This window comes from Symphalangus syndactylus, chromosome 10 (assembly GCF_028878055.3).
Source record: "Symphalangus syndactylus isolate Jambi chromosome 10, NHGRI_mSymSyn1-v2.1_pri, whole genome shotgun sequence".
Lineage (NCBI taxonomy): Eukaryota > Metazoa > Chordata > Mammalia > Primates > Hylobatidae > Symphalangus > Symphalangus syndactylus.
The window spans coordinates 16,602,053-16,617,775 of record NC_072432.2 but is presented as its reverse complement, the minus strand read 5'-3'; the positions used below and the strand labels follow the sequence as shown (position 1 = coordinate 16,617,775).

Below are 15,723 nucleotides of genomic sequence, written 5' to 3'. Positions count from 1 at the left end.
TTACCAAGATAAGTCATATTATGGGGCATCAAATAAGTCTCAATGAATTTAAGAGTTCTCAAGCCATACAAGGTATATACCTTGACCAAAAGGACACTTAATTAAACATCAGTAACAGAAAAAACTCCCATACTCCCCTCAAATACAGGTTGAGATCCTTTGTCCAAAATGCTTGGGCCCGTAAATGTATTGGATTTTTGCTTTCAGATTTTTGAATATTTGCATTATACTTACTGGTTGAGCATCCCTAACCTGATCCAAAATGCTCCAATGAACATTTCCTTTGAACATCATGTCAGTAACTGAAAAAAATTTCAGGTTTTAGAGTATTTCAAAGTTTGGATTTTTGGATTAGGGATGCTCAATCTGTATTTTGAAATTAAATGACATATTCTGAATAACCCATGGGTCAAAGAAGAAATCAAAAGAGAAATTAGAAAGTATTTTCAACTGAATGAAAATGAAACTACAGCATATCAGAATTTGTGGATGTAGGTAAAATGGTACTTGGGAGGAATTACATATCATTAAATACTTTCATTTGGAGAAAAATGATTTCAAATCAGTAACCTCAGCTTTCATCTTAAAAGTTAGAAAAATAAAAGCAAGTCAGACCCCAAATAAGCAAAAGAATGGAAGCAATAAAAATTAAAGTGAAAACCAAAGATACAGAAAAAAAAAATAAAGAAAATCAACAAAACCAAAGGCTGGTTCTTTAGCAGACAAATAAAACTGAGAACTTTAAGACAAAGGGAAAAAAGAAGGCAAGCACAAATTAACAGTATCAGCAGTATCAGGAGAGATGACAAGCAGAACTGTCTTTATGTGTAGATTTTGCACACATTAAAAGGATATTAAGGGATTATACACAGTTTTATGACAATAAATTTGACCACTTAGGGTAAATGGACATATTATTTGAAAGGAGAAATGCACTCAAGGAAAAATAGAGAACCTAAATATTCCTATAGGTACTAAAGAAATTCAATTTGTAGTTAAAAACCTTCTTACATAGGTAACTTGAAGTCCAGGTGACTTATGTGATGAATTCTACCAAACAACTAAAGAAATAATACAACTTTATAAACAATTTTCCAGGAAACTGAAGAGGAAAGAACACTTCCCAATTCATTCTATGAGATCAGGATTGCCATTATACCAAAACCAGCCAAAGAAGTTATAAACAAACTACAGAAAAATATTCTTCCTGAACACAGATGTAAAAATTCTAAACAAAATTTGAGCAAACAGAATCCAATAAAATCATCATGACCAGCCAGGCACGGTGGCTCATGCTTGTAATCCCAGTACTTTGGGAGGCTGAGGCGGGCACATCACCTGAGGTCAGGAGTTTGAAACAAGCTTGACCAACATGGAGAAACCCTGTCTCTACTAAAAATACAAAATTAGCCAGGCGTGTTGGTGCATGGCTGTAATCCCAGCTACTCCAGAGGCTGAGGCAGGAGAATCACTTGAATCCAGGAGGCAGAGGTTGCGGGGAGCCGAGATCGTGCCATTGAACTCTAGCCTGGGCAACAAGAGTGAAACTCCATCTCGGGGGCAGCGGGTGCAGTGGGGGGATCATCATGACCAAGTAGGGCTTATCCCAGCAATTCAAGGTTGGCTCAATATCCAAATCAGTCAATACAGCTGGGTGTGGTGACATGCACCTGTAATCCCAGCACTTTGGGAGGCTAAGACAAGAGGATCACTTGAGCCCAGGAGTTCAAGGCTGCAGTGAGCTGTGACTGCGTCACTTCACTCTAGCATGGGCAACAGAGCGAGATCCTGTCTTAAAAAAAAAAAAAACAAAAACAATGTGATTTACCATACTTACAAACAGACAAACCCATAAGATCATCTCAACAGACTCAGAAAAAACATAAAAAAATCTAATATCCATTCCTGATGACAATTCTCAGCAAAATAGGAAGACAAGACAATGTCCTTGATAAAGGGCATCTGTGAAAAACCTATACATTACATCATACTTTTCAGTGTAAAAAAACTCTTCCTCTAATATCAAGAACATGATAATAATGTCTGCTCTCACTATTTCTATTCACCTCCATAGTGGAAGTTTTGGCCAGTGCAAGCAGGCAAGAAAAGACAACACCTAGATTGGAAAAGAAGTAGAACTGTCTTTATGTGCAAATGACATGACCATCCACGTAGAAAGTCCAACAGACTCTTTAAAAAAGCTACTAGAATGAGTTTAGCAAGGTTGTAGGATACATAATCAATACACGAAAATCAATTATATTTCTATATGCTAGAAACAAACCATTAGAAATAGCTAATAGAATAAAATTAGTTGGAAGACCACGGAAAATATAAAACACCTAGGGACAAATCTGACAAGGGATATGCAAAGTCCTGTTCATGGCAAACCACAAAACATTTGTGAGGGAAATCAAAGAAGATCTAAAGAAGTGGAGAAATACACCACTTCATGGTTTTGAAGACTCAGTATTGCTAAGATGACAAATTTCTCCAAATTGATGAAGAGATCCAATGCATTTCCTATAAAAACTGTAGTAGGCTTTTATTGTAAAAACTGCCCAATGGATCCTAAATTTATGAGGAGATACAAAGAATCTAGAATAGCCAAAACAACTTTGAAAATGAGGAACAAAGTTGGAAGACTAACAGTATCTGACTTCAAGACTTGTGATAAAGTTGCAGTAACGAATGCAATGTAATACTGATGCAAAGATAGACAAATAAGATCACTGGAGCAGGTCAGACTGTCTTTAAATAAACTGACATATACACGCAACTGATTTTTGACACATATACAAAAGCAATCAGTGGAGAAAGGACAAACAGTGCTGCAACAATTGAATATCCACATGCAAAAAGATGAACTTCAATAAATAATTCATGCTGAATATAAAAATTAACTCAAAATAGATCAAAGACTAAAATGTAAAGCCTAAATCTGTAATACTTCTAGAAGAAAATATAGAAAAAACCTTTATGACCTTGGGTTAGGTTTTCTTTGATATAAAACCCAAAGCACAATCAGTAAAAGAAGGAATTTATAAATAAGGCTTCATCAAAATTAGAAACTGTTTTTCAAAAAATATTAAGAGATAACAAGAAACAAACTAGCAGTAAATATTTGCAAAACGTATATCTAGTGAAGTATTTTGATCAAAGAGCATATCCAGAACTCTCAAAACTCAACAATAAGGCAATAACCCAAGTAAAAAATGAGCAAAAGATCTGAATTGAAGATAGATATACATGAATCAAACATATCAAAAGATGCTCAGCATCGTTAGCCATCAGGCAAATTAAAATTAAGACCATAATGACATACCACTACACACAGATTAGAGGGGGTAAAACTAGGAATACTGATTACACCAAGTGTTGGCGGGAATGTGGAGGGAATGAAACTCTCAGATATTGCTGGTAGGAATGTAAAATGGTACAATCCCTTTAGCAAACAGGCATTTCTTAAGAAGTTCAATATAAACCTACACAGTGGTTTGATACAGCCATTCCACTCTTAAGGTGTCTAGCTGAGCAACAAAAGCACTTGTCTTTACAAATACTTGCACATGGATGTTCCCAGCAGCTTTTTGTTTAAAATATTCAGAAATTGACAACAACCCAAATACTCATCGAGAGGAGAGGTGATGAGCTGTGGTACCTCCATTCTATGGAACGCTACTCAGCAATCAAAAGGAATCAATGAGTGACATGGATGAATCAGGCTGAGCAAAGGAAGCCAGATCCAAGAAAGCACATGCTGTATGGCTGCAGTTATGTAGCATTCTAGGAAATGGAAACCACATACAACAGAAAGCAGGTCAGTAATTGAGGCATGGGGCAGCCAGGATGGAAGGGACTGCTGAGATGCCTGAGGAAGCTTTCAGGGGTGAGAGATGTGTTTGTTATTTTGATTGTTATGATGGTTTCACAGGTGTATACATATGTTAAGACGTATCAAATTTTATACTTTAAGTACGTGAAGTTTACTGCATATCAATTATGTCTCCATAGAGCTGTTAAAAAGACCCTTTGATATTCTAAGTGGCACCAATGGTGACGACAGTAGGAATGGACAAAATGGCAGTAGGAATATTAAAAAACTCAAGTTCACAAGATTTGGATGTGAAGGAAAGGAAAGGCAGCAGTCAGGGATAATGCCGAGATTCTGAGATTGGGTGACAAGAAGGAAGACTGTTCCATTAACACAACAGGGCCAACCAAAGAGCAGATAATACGTTTGGTTTTGGACAAGCTGTATGCCGGCAGAATGTCTAATTAAAAAGGGCAGCTTAAAACGTGGGGTGGTACGGGAGAGGTGAGAGACACTAGCCTTTGGAACTTCCACTCTCATTTTCTCTTCAAACCTCTTTGTTATCCTTGACTCGAATTCTTCTCTGATCCCTAAAAATAAATTTTTCCTCCATGTTATAATCCGAGCCCTCAAAGGAAGAAAATCCAAGTCTGGAAGAGTTCCATTAGCCTACACATGACCTTCAGGGAAGCTCTAGGATCACAACGAGGGGCAAAGTATATCATTGTCTTAGAGTTCCAAACACGCACTTGGCTAAGTGGAATTTTCATAGCCTCATAAAAGGGTTGTATGTCTTGGCCCTAAGTGAATAAAGTGATGGATGAAAACTCAAAGGAAAAGGGCAGTGTGCACTACGGGATCTAGGAAAGTAGAGAGGGATAGGACCTATGAAGTCATTTCTGTTTGCTGCCCTGCTCCCCGGTTACATCAGTCCCTGCCAGAATGGAATAGTTCCTGAGAGCTGCAGTGTGGTTCTTCACACCGGAGCCAAAGGAAACATCTGTAAGTCTGGCGGGGTTTCAGGTGAGCACGCTGCTCAGAGGGCTCGGAGCCCTTGCTGGCAAGAGACTCCAATGACAGAGTGAACTGTTTTTCTCCTTCCTTATTTTATTTTAAATGTCAAAGCTTTTCACACTACAGTGACACCCTAAAATGATTCTCTTACTTCCATTGCTTCAGCTGAAACAATATTTTTTCATGCTCCATGGAGTGCCCACCAGCTGATTAAAAACCAGGAATGCAACGGGGTGTTCTATGTCAACGTGCCATGAAAAGGAAAAGAAGAACAAGGCAGGATACAGGCTGGTGGGAAAATAATGTCCCCTTCTCTTGAATGCTTTGCATTCTCTCCATCAGCAAATGTTCTTCACTGTTGTGAGGCACTGTACTGAGTTCAATGAGATCCTATAATGTATACCAATGGACTAAAACAGCCCCAATGCAAGACACTTAGAGTTCAGAGATGACAAATGCGTATGCAACTGCAGAATGGCACAAAGTACTGTGCACAGTGACAGGGGTACCCAGTGTCACAGGAATTTCAGTAGAGCGGGACATGACTCTGCTGGGGTGTCCAGGAGGAAGAGCCATTATGGATGCAATGGCATATGCACTGGATGCTGAAAGGCCACAATAGAAACCATCAGAACTGGGAAAAAGAAATGACACCTCTAGGTAGAGGAAATGGCAAAATTCAGGCATGGGAGCAAGAAATCCAAGGAATGTTGAAGGAATAATTCAGTGTACTTCAACAAACATTAAGCACCTATTGGTTACCACACACTGTGCTAACTGGTACGAATACAGAGACATCAATGACAACTGACAGTCGAGAGGAGTATTCATTCTGAAATGAGAGAGGTAATGTCAGTTTGACAAGCACAGCAGGCAGAGAGATGTGCCCAGCTCCATGCTACAGAAGCCCCGGAACCAGAACAAGGACAATGTCATGGTTAAAAGTGGGGATGCTACCAACAAAATATTTAGGTTTAAATCCCATGTCTGGGCCGGGAACGTTGGCTTACCCCTGTAATCCCAGCACTTTGGGAGGCCAAGGCGGGCTGATCACTTGAGGTCAGGAGTTTGAGACCAGCCTGGCCAACATGGCAAAACCCCACCTCTACTAAAAACACAAAAATTAGCAGGGCATACTGGCAGCCGCCTGTAGTCCCAGTTATTAGGGAGGCTGAGGCAGGGGAATCGCTTGAACCTGGGAGGCAGAGCTTGTAGTGAGCCGAGATCACGTCATTGCACTCCAGCCTGGGCAACAGAACAAGACTTGGTCTCTAAATAAATAAATAAATAAATAAACTCATTCATGCATTCATTCCATGCTGTCACACACTTAGATGTGTTACTTTGCTAAGTTTCAGTTTTCTTCTCTGTAAAGTGGGCACCATAAGTAGTATTAATCTCACAGGATTATTGTGAGGATACATTTTAACAAGATAATGTATAGTCAGCCCTTAGTACAAGACCTAAAGCATGGCAAGTACTCCAGAGAAATACTAGTTATTATTCTTATTGTCAATACTACTGAGAACTGATCTTGCTGTCACCGAAAGGCTAATCTGTTCGGATGGCAGGCTATACCCAGAGCTGTCACTGGGAGATAGCGTCAGCCTGGAAGGGCCCCCTTCATGTTTCCGGACTTGGGTTTCCTCATCAGGAGGAGACTGAGCATGGTGTCGGTTTTACCGAGTCCAGACATTGTTGTCACTGCTCTGCCTCCACGACCTCACTGAATCTGCTCAACAGCCCTGTTCATCCTGCAGATGAGGAAGCAGAGGCGTGGGGAAGTCAATCCTTAGTCTAGGTCACAGAGGCGGTGGTGGAGGAGGGATCCGGAGAGGCATGCAGTCTCCAAGTCCCTGTTCTCAACCACCACCCTACGCTGCCTTTTAGGTTCACCACCTTCCCATTCCCGTTGCTGCTTTCTGGGAAGGTGGCATTTGATCTGGTAGCCAAAGGGTAGACAAAAGCTAACCAAGACATGGAGATTCATCGAAACCAGGAAACGCACAGAACCAGACATCAGGGCTCAGATGGGTATGGAGTTTTACAATTTAGAAACTCTTTCACTCTCTTTGTTTTCCTCTTTGGCCCCCAGTGACTGAGGAGCACCAACAGGCTAACAGAACCTCACATTAGAAACACCTCAGCCGTATATATTTGGGGCTGCTGACAGAGAAGACTAGGGGGCTAGGAGGCCGAGTGAACATTTTTTGGTTTAGGACTATTTTGAGAACTAGGGCTGAGTGTGACCGTTACCTGACACCACGTAAGCTTTGCTACTTTAAGACCTGATTTTCAGCATGCACTTGGCAACACTCTATACAAGCTGGACAACTCTGACCCTCCTTCCCCCTGTTTGTACAATGCAGTTGTTCTTAACCTTTATAGGATCACAGAGCTTTCAGGAGGGAAAGAAAAGAAGACTGTCACAGGCTCTCTCCCCAGCACAGGCACACACATACCCTCATGTTCCTCACTCCATTCCATCATGCCCCAGTAGTCATCTTTGTATTCCTGAGACGCTGCACACTGCCTGGCACGTAGGGCTCTCAACACATGTCCTAAGAATAAATACAAGCATGTCTCTGCTCCACAGAATAGTAACTCTGTAAAAATGGGTAAGTTAGTGGTGGATCAGAGAGAGGTAGCATTTACTTCATTCATTCAATCTGCGGCTACTTTTCAATGGCTATTCCATGCCAGGCACCGAGCTAGGCACACAAATTTCAGAGACACACAAGATACAGTCCTTCAGCAAGTGATGTAAACTCAAAGGACTTCTGATCTTTATTTGCATAAAGATACCTAAGAAAATAAGCATCATAAATTCTAAAAGATTTTCAAAGTGTGCGTGAAGCTTTGATTTTTCTTTTTTTTAACAGTACAGTATTACATGCCTATTTTTATTTGAATGAATGCCAGGAAAGAAAATGGGAGACTAAGTTGTCTTCTGAACTCCATTTACAATATTAGGGCTTAGATTTAAGGTCACATGGAACACACATGGCTTAGGTAAAAGAAGCGAAAGCATTAAAAATTACTCCGAAGGATGTGTTGGATTTCAAAACTTGATCAGCAATTTTCCCTGGGATTATCAGCTTTGCTTAAAATATCACTTAATCTTTGTCTCAGGCTCCTTTTCTGTGAAATGGGGACAATGTTCCTGGGGGTGTGGAGGAAGTGGCCAGAGGGCAAGAGAGGATGCAGTGTGGTTTAACGGTTTCCTGACTTTGAAGTGTTCTAAAAATACAGCATTTTCATCGCAAACATGTGATGGAGTATGTGTCAGCACAGCATTCTGTGTTGCTAGGGCAGCCCGACCAATGGGTTTTCACAGACTCACTCAGCTCTGCGGCTAATGCACGGGGAGAAAGCCACACAGCGACAGCCCCCACTCTTATCTCCTGAGCATTCTAGCCGTCTGGAAGACATGTGGCAGGCCCTCCAAAGACTGATTAGTCTGGGTTAAACAATCAAACTCTGCCATTTGACGAAGACTCTTCTTTTCGCCTCTTAAGCTGTCACACATTTATTTGCCTTGGAGTTTAATCTGTGGCATAAAAGCCTGACATGTCCCACTTAAAAAACTATACTCCTAAGTACAGATTAGAGCACAATTAGGTAGAGAGGAAAGCCTAAAATACACGATTACAAAAGTGTGTCTTTCATTTATTCATTACCTTTCCCCAAGTGTTTTTCTTCCTTCACAGAGATTAGAGCAAAGCCTTGGCTCTCGGAAGCACTTCCTTTGCAGGGAGTGGGCCTGGTGGAAGGGCCCCGTGTTTGCCACCTCTAGAGCTGAATACAACCCGTGCTGGACTTGCAGAACAGCTAAGAGCCAGCGCCACCTGGCAGCTGTATGGTGGCCTGTGTAAAACAGACTGGTGGTCACCGTCCAGTTCCCATTAGACAGATGTCCACTTCACAAAGGGAGCATCACACTCAGCAGCCCGGTTGGCAAAGCGGAGCGAGGACTGGGCACAGAACGCGCATTTCCTCTTTGCGCCGAACCAGGTTGCCTACTCCATCACGCTGACGCAGGCCAGGGCGCGTGGCAGGTAGCATGGCTGCAGCTGTAGCCGCAGCGTTTCATGTGTAGGGATCTGACCTCTTTGCAAACACCTTAAACCCTGTTTTCAGATGTCGTCTCCTTTATCCTACCAGGCAGTCACGTTGTTCCAATCTAGGCTGCGGCTTACTGAGCCTCACAGGGGCTGTCTTCTAAGCCACCACCAGGACATACAGGCTTCACCCAGAGAGTGATGGGCACTGCAACTGCCTACAACACTCTCCGCAGCCTCCGCCATGGGGTTAGGGAGAATGCTTTGGGAATGGGAGGCAGAGAAAGGCCCTCCTCAGCTGCTCCTGAGTTCATGGCATCTTCACCCCAAATCAACAAGCAATTGTTGAATCCTGAACAGAAAGGGCAAAATGGCCCCTTCTTACAAAACCTAACATTCTCCTGGACAAGCCTTGACTATCTTACAGAGGATTTAAAAACTAAGGCCCCTATTTCCTTCTTTGCTGTTGAGGTACTTCATTCCGCCTGGAACGTCAAACCAGGCTGGTCCGTTTTCTCCCTGCCTCATGGAATTGTGAAGGAAAAGTCCATTTCCAGCACTGCAGGGAAGTGTACAAATTAAGCAACGGTTCTTCACTGATTTTTCTTAATTCATGCCAACATTTTGGTTCATATCCTCCTTTTAATAACCTAATATTCTTTTTTTTTAAATTCACACATGCAAACATAAGCCAACAAAATACAAACACCCAAGGTAAGCTAACCTGACTCGAAGGAGAATATTTAAGAAGCAACATAAAAAGTAAAAAAATAAGGAGACTTTTATTTCTTTCATTATGCTGCATTAACTACATGAGAAGAAACTTACTCAGAATTGCTATTAATTTTAATACCTCCCTACTAAACATTCTGTGTAGGGGATGCCTTAGTAATGTGAATTTTTTAGAAAGGGATGTTTTTTAGAGAGGGGGATTTATGAAAGCTAGTATGAACATGTTTACTTCCTTTTCTAAGTTGAGAGTCTTCTAATAACCGTCTTAACAATACTTCGTCCAAACGAGCTACCCTATATAGGCTTCTGCAACCAGTGGTGATTCCGGGAAGGGTGCAGGGGTGAGAAGGAACCAGCGTCTCACTGAAATAACCTTCCTGCCAATGGTTAGCGCAGGATGCTTAGAGATTCTGCATTAAAGTGAGCAAGCTTCCTCCTCCACTGGCCACAGAACACCACTCTAACGCCAACCCATCATCTTTAAAACTGAGTGTAGCTTGCAGTACAAGAGGCTATGTAAAAGGGGATGAAGAAACTGGGATAAACATTGAAAAAATTACCCAAAAGTAATGCCTTGTTGATGGTAGTTTACTCACACTGTCAACTTTGAACAAAGCATTCAGAAAGGTCTCTCTGTGGCAAAGAGAACATCTGAAAGCATCTGCATCTGTACTGTTTTCTAGTCCATCTAGTCTACACTACCTAGTAGCCTTTATTCAATTTCCACCATATGCCAGGCGCCATCCTAGGCAACTTACATTCAACATTTTATAAGCAATGCCACACCCACTCGAAAACAAATGACAAAGAAACAAATTAACTTTGTGCTACTGCAAAGTTTAAAATACACGTCAGAGTTCTACACACATATATACATGTCTCCCGTGACAGTTAACACTATCGGTCGCTCTTTGGTGCCAAGGGGATGTCAATCCATCAGGTAGGGGCTGGCAGCTCTTCCTCAGGACCCTACACCAAACACCATTACAAGGAAAAGGGTACGAGGACCAGCCTGAGGCAATGCTGATGCCTTCATTATGCTAATAAGAGGCCTGCACATCTTCTATCCTTGGATTTAATGGAGAACCCTCAGAAAGGCTCATCAGTGAAACTTTAGCCTCTTCTTGCCCTAAACTCCCTATAGGGAGGGGAACCAAATGAAGAAAAAGGGGAAAAAGGGGAAAGAGGAGATACGGGCATGTCACTGAAAGGAAAAACGTCAGACGCGTACCATCACATGGCCTTGGTTCCTCTAATGTTCTCTCACTTCATCTTTATTATATGAATAGCACAGGATGATCATGCTCTCAAGCGCATTCTCTGCTAAACAGAAAACACATGCGCACAAGAACATACATGCATGCATGTGTGCAATGGACATGGCTAAGCTGAAGCTGGTTTTACATTTCAAGGTAATTGTGGCTCTCCCGTCTTTACTACAGACAATTCTTTCTCTACTTCTGAGGCAAAGAACATGGCCTGCTCATCTTTATGTTCTCAGCACTGAGAATGATGCCTCGTACACAGTAGGCACCCAGAAGCGTCTACTGCCACATGACTGGTGCTTTGGTAAACACTGTGTCAGCTGCCGGCACCACATTTTTCATCGTTTCTGTTCTATATTCAGTTCAACATTAAAAGGGACCCAGGGCTTTGAAGGCTACCCTAACCTCAACTCATTGTTACAAAAGGGCTCTGCATTAAGCCTATGTGAGAGCTGACCAGAGGCCCCCTCCTGGGAACTGCTGGGTGAGCTGCCCCACCATCTCCTTAACTTTTGTAACGTGCTCTAAGTTCACCACCTCTTCTCTGTAAAAGTTTGGCTCAAACTCTACATGTTGCCTGCTGTTCCAACATTTTAAACATCAGCAGCAGTATCCCAGGGTTTAGCATTAATTGAAAGAGCTTATCTATATATAGCTTCACTCTGCACTTTAGCGTCTTCAAAACTTCAATCATATTCTCTCCTTTTTTTTTTTTGAGAACACAATCCCTCCTTTTAATGTCTTGCTACAGCCTTTCCCCCTTTTCAATCTCATGACTCAATGCTCTGAGGTCTTTTAAGTTAACCTCCTAGACCTTTCCATGTGGGCTCACCTTCCCGGACCTTTGCGATTCATGCTGCTCTCCTTTGGAACTCCTCCATCTCCTTGATATCCTTCAAAAACGTTTCCCAATATCAGGCACAGTGGCCTAGTTAGGAGCTAAAAAGCTTTCTGTGAAAAGTGGTGGATTACCTGTTCCATAACACTTGGTGTCTGGTGCATCACTGGGAACGTTTAGCATTTGGGGCGGTGGGGGGGCAGAGTTTAAACATGTTGATACTAGCTTTCAAAAATACCCCTCTCTAAAAAACACCCCTTTCTAAAAAGTTCAGATTACTAAGGCATCCCCTACACAGAATGTTTAGTAGGGAGGTATTAAAATTGATAGCAATTCTGAGTAAGGCCTTGTTTCCTCTGCTCCTCCCCATCGCTGATGTTTGCGTATTTCCTTACTTGACTAGGATGCAGTTCCCATTAAACTACAGTAGTTTGGGAAGGATTTTTTCACCTAAAGCTACAAAGGCAACAAAATAGCAGCAATTCATGAACTTAGTAAATGCAGACGATGCTGGAAGACTACTATAAAGAGACAGGTCTTGACCCACATGTGGGTAAAGCTGCAGAATTTGTCCTACATAAGCAATAAAGCCCAACATAGCCCAACATATTTTATAATGATCAGATGGTGGGTCAGTTAAATAGTGTGGTGAGTGAATATTCTCTCAGCCCTTTAATCCTTCTCCCTAATTCCTATTTATGACCTTCCAGTAGAAATAGAGAAATTATATTCCTTTATTCTTCAAACTGATCATCGTCCAGAGTGTATCTTATGGGTTTCTCCAATGTGAATTAATACCAGAATGTGGATACTGGATTAGAAACATGTCTGTCACTTACATAGAGAATGAAAAAAATCCTGATCCAAAATACCAATTCCTGCAGTGTTTCCAAGGCCATCCCCACTGTCTGACCCATTGGCTTTACCATTACAACACTCCCCAGTGTAGCTAACTAGCCCCTTTTTCCATTTACAGCAAAACTTTCTTCTCTGCTTGCCATTTGTGTGTGTGTGTTTGTCTATGTGACTCAGGCTTTGACAAATTCCTGTACAGCATAATCCACCAGCTCACACATGCCTTTTTTTCTGCATTCCTTTCTCTGTAACAAAGACTCATCAAGGCAAATGTAGAAACATTTGAAGACATATTTGAAGACCCTGATTCTTTAACACAGGTAAGAGCTCTAGTTCACTACAAATTTCCTTAGTATTATACCTAATATACATCACTCAGATAACCTTATATCTGACTGATTCCCCATGGAATTTCTCAGTATGGGTCGGAACATCTTCAATTCTCCCGACTGTCTCAGAACCCAACACATTATCGTCATCATTTCTATTTTCAGAATATATAAACCTATGTCAATCTGTCGCTAAATCATCTTATTTTAGCCTAGTTTCCACTTTTTCCCATTTGGTCAATTATCTTTCCAGCCCTTCTTATGTTCCAATGGTTTCGAAGATCATAATGATTATTCTGTAGTTATTCATGGCTGTACACTCTGGCATGCCTGTGAGCTATTCTTGTAAAAGGTTTGGCCCACCCAATATTAGATAATGAAGCAGGAGAATGGATGGCCTCATAATCAGTGAAATTATGATGAGGTTAGAATCTGGGGCTGTATGTCCAAGGATGAAAATTCAGTCTTTTAAGAATCTACTAACGGAAGATACAAAAAGCAGTACTAATTATACCAGTGGTGTTTTACATTTTACCATGGTAGGAATTATTCAAGATAATAAACTTCTTCAAAAGGTATGTCATGATTTTTTAATTAATGCTAGAATTCTGAACACTTCTAAAATACAACTTGACTATGGTTAATTTTAAACTTTCATTAGAAGCAGAGTATGAAGGAGGCAGCAAGTAAACCTTTCAACCCGAATGCCTGATTATCTGGGGTCTCTGGAGCGAAAGCAAGGAAAGGCAGGTAGGTCATGCTAAGGCAGCTCTGAGGCAATGTGTGTGTGTTTCAGAGTAACTAACAGCGTCACCCTGTTGACAACACCTCTCCTTCTGGCCCGGAAACTGGACTTGTCCCCTCCAAAGGACTGGTTGCCTAATGCCCCATGGTATGGTAGCCCAGAGTGGTACAACTGGGTGACTGATGGTAAGACATCTCTAGTGGGGAGCTATCTCTTTCTTGCTGGGTGCAAATACAAAGGCAAGTGAGGCTTCTAGACAGGCAGCCTAGACATGCACTCAGTGGCAAATGCAAATTGTGAGATCACCTAGACTTCACTTTTTCAATCAACCTGCAATACGTGCTGCAGGGATTGAAACAGAAGCCTAGAAACCCTGGGTTTTCTTTTCATGTCACATTTCTACCAAAGAAGTCTGTTCTCCTTTCATCCAGCGCCTGTTTTCTTTATTCTTCTGCTACTTTAATTCCAGAAAAGCAAAGCTACTGGGGAAAAGATGACTGGGGACTAGCTGAAGTCTTAATGCCCCAGACAGAAGAGAAGAAAACAAAATGGTTAAACGTGGCCATGAGTAATTTCTTTTCTTCTTTGATATTAGCTCGCTCTGTCGGTCTTTTTTGTCTCCCTCCTTCCCCTTCCTCCTCCTTTTCTCTCCAGAGATGTAAGGATCAAAATGTACCCATGATAGGTATTATCTGCCAGGGTAGATGCTGCCCTTTGATAGAAGTCACAGAAATTCAGCACTGTGGCCGACGGGTACAGTCTCGGCATCACCAGAGTATGGGGCATTTAAAGGGATTCCTTCTTCTTGTAACTTAAAGGAGGCTTATTTAACCTTTGTCCCTGGCTTTATCTCAATCAGCACAATGGCTAGAGTCAGTATCAGTCAAAATATTTTAAAATTGCATTTCGTAAAATGAATTGTTATATCTTTTAACATAGCTGTATGATGTAGGCAGTGAAGCCACCTTTCACAAGGATGTGATAAGGATCCTCCGCTTGCATGAATCTAAAAATTCTGACTGCATTTTATGTTTGCCCCATAGGTCATCGGTCAGCCAACAATGAAAGGATGTCACAGTAAGTAACACAGAGCCTTCTGTTAGAATAACATTAATTCAGGATGAGATACCCTTCCTGTGGGCCACTGAGGCAGCACCAAAACTGGGGCTGTCCCAGAAAATCTAGGGCAGCGACCCTGGTTTTCAAGAAATGTAGGACAGAAATCCCATTCCCTACTTGTACGCATTAAAATGTAGTGTAGGTTCATCTTCCTGCAGTTTGAATTCTTTCTCAATTCCTGATTTCAAGATAACATTGCTTAAATAAACGGGCTCCCAGATCCACTTCTATTACTTAAGTGAATTTTTGGACATGTTTTTAGGAAGAAAGGAAAGGCATGAAACATGAAAATGACCCTCCCCACTCCAGTCCTCCATAAAGCGGCCAACGGCATTCGTTACAAACCTTTAACATTTTAAAGAAGAGACAAATAGTTTGTAATATGATCAACCCTCTTTAGACCATGCCGGCAGCACTCACACATTTGTTACCTTAGTGATATGTAAAGCAACTTGGGAAGTGGGTATTATTTCTATTGCATGGATAAAGAAAGCAAGGCTGATTCTCTGCATGTGCTGGTCATAAGTACCAGTACTAAGTCCTCTTCCCCAGGGTCTACCCTCACTCTACCATCACACAGAAGAACCTTCTGGATTTAGGGCTACCCTCGGCCCAATTCTGAAATAAATAAAGTTAGTCTTTGGTGTCTGTATGCTTCTCCTGTTGCTGTTTCCTTCTTCCTGTGCATTCCCCAGCAGTCTAGTCTGATTCTCAAGAAACTTTTCCACTTTACTGAACTAGAGAGAGATTGAGACAAACTAAGATTTTACTAACAACTTCCTGAAGTAAAGCCTTTAAGATGGAAAGAAACAACTCATCATCCTATTCTAAGATCAGTCGGGCCAGCCCCAGTGTAACCCTCATTGCAGCCTGACCAAGATGAGGCTGAAACAGCAAGAGCATCATAACCCACACAAAAGCTGCTCTTGTGAAACGTAAGGTAATAACCCT

At 41.6% G+C, this 15,723-nt stretch overlaps 1 protein-coding gene and 1 long non-coding RNA gene across 22 annotated transcripts in view; one reads left to right on the top strand and one right to left on the bottom strand.

Moving 5' to 3' along the window:
• The window catches only part of CELF2 (CUGBP Elav-like family member 2), an 868,560-nt gene that overhangs the window by 149,666 nt on the left and 703,171 nt on the right, over positions 1-15,723 (bottom strand). The gene's annotated exons all lie outside the window — the stretch shown is intronic.
• Positions 12,314-13,716, top strand: LOC134731618 (uncharacterized). The gene is made up of 3 exons (XR_010114036.1): positions 12,314-12,372; positions 12,836-12,899; positions 13,570-13,716. It is a non-coding gene; the product is annotated as an uncharacterized lncRNA (long non-coding RNA).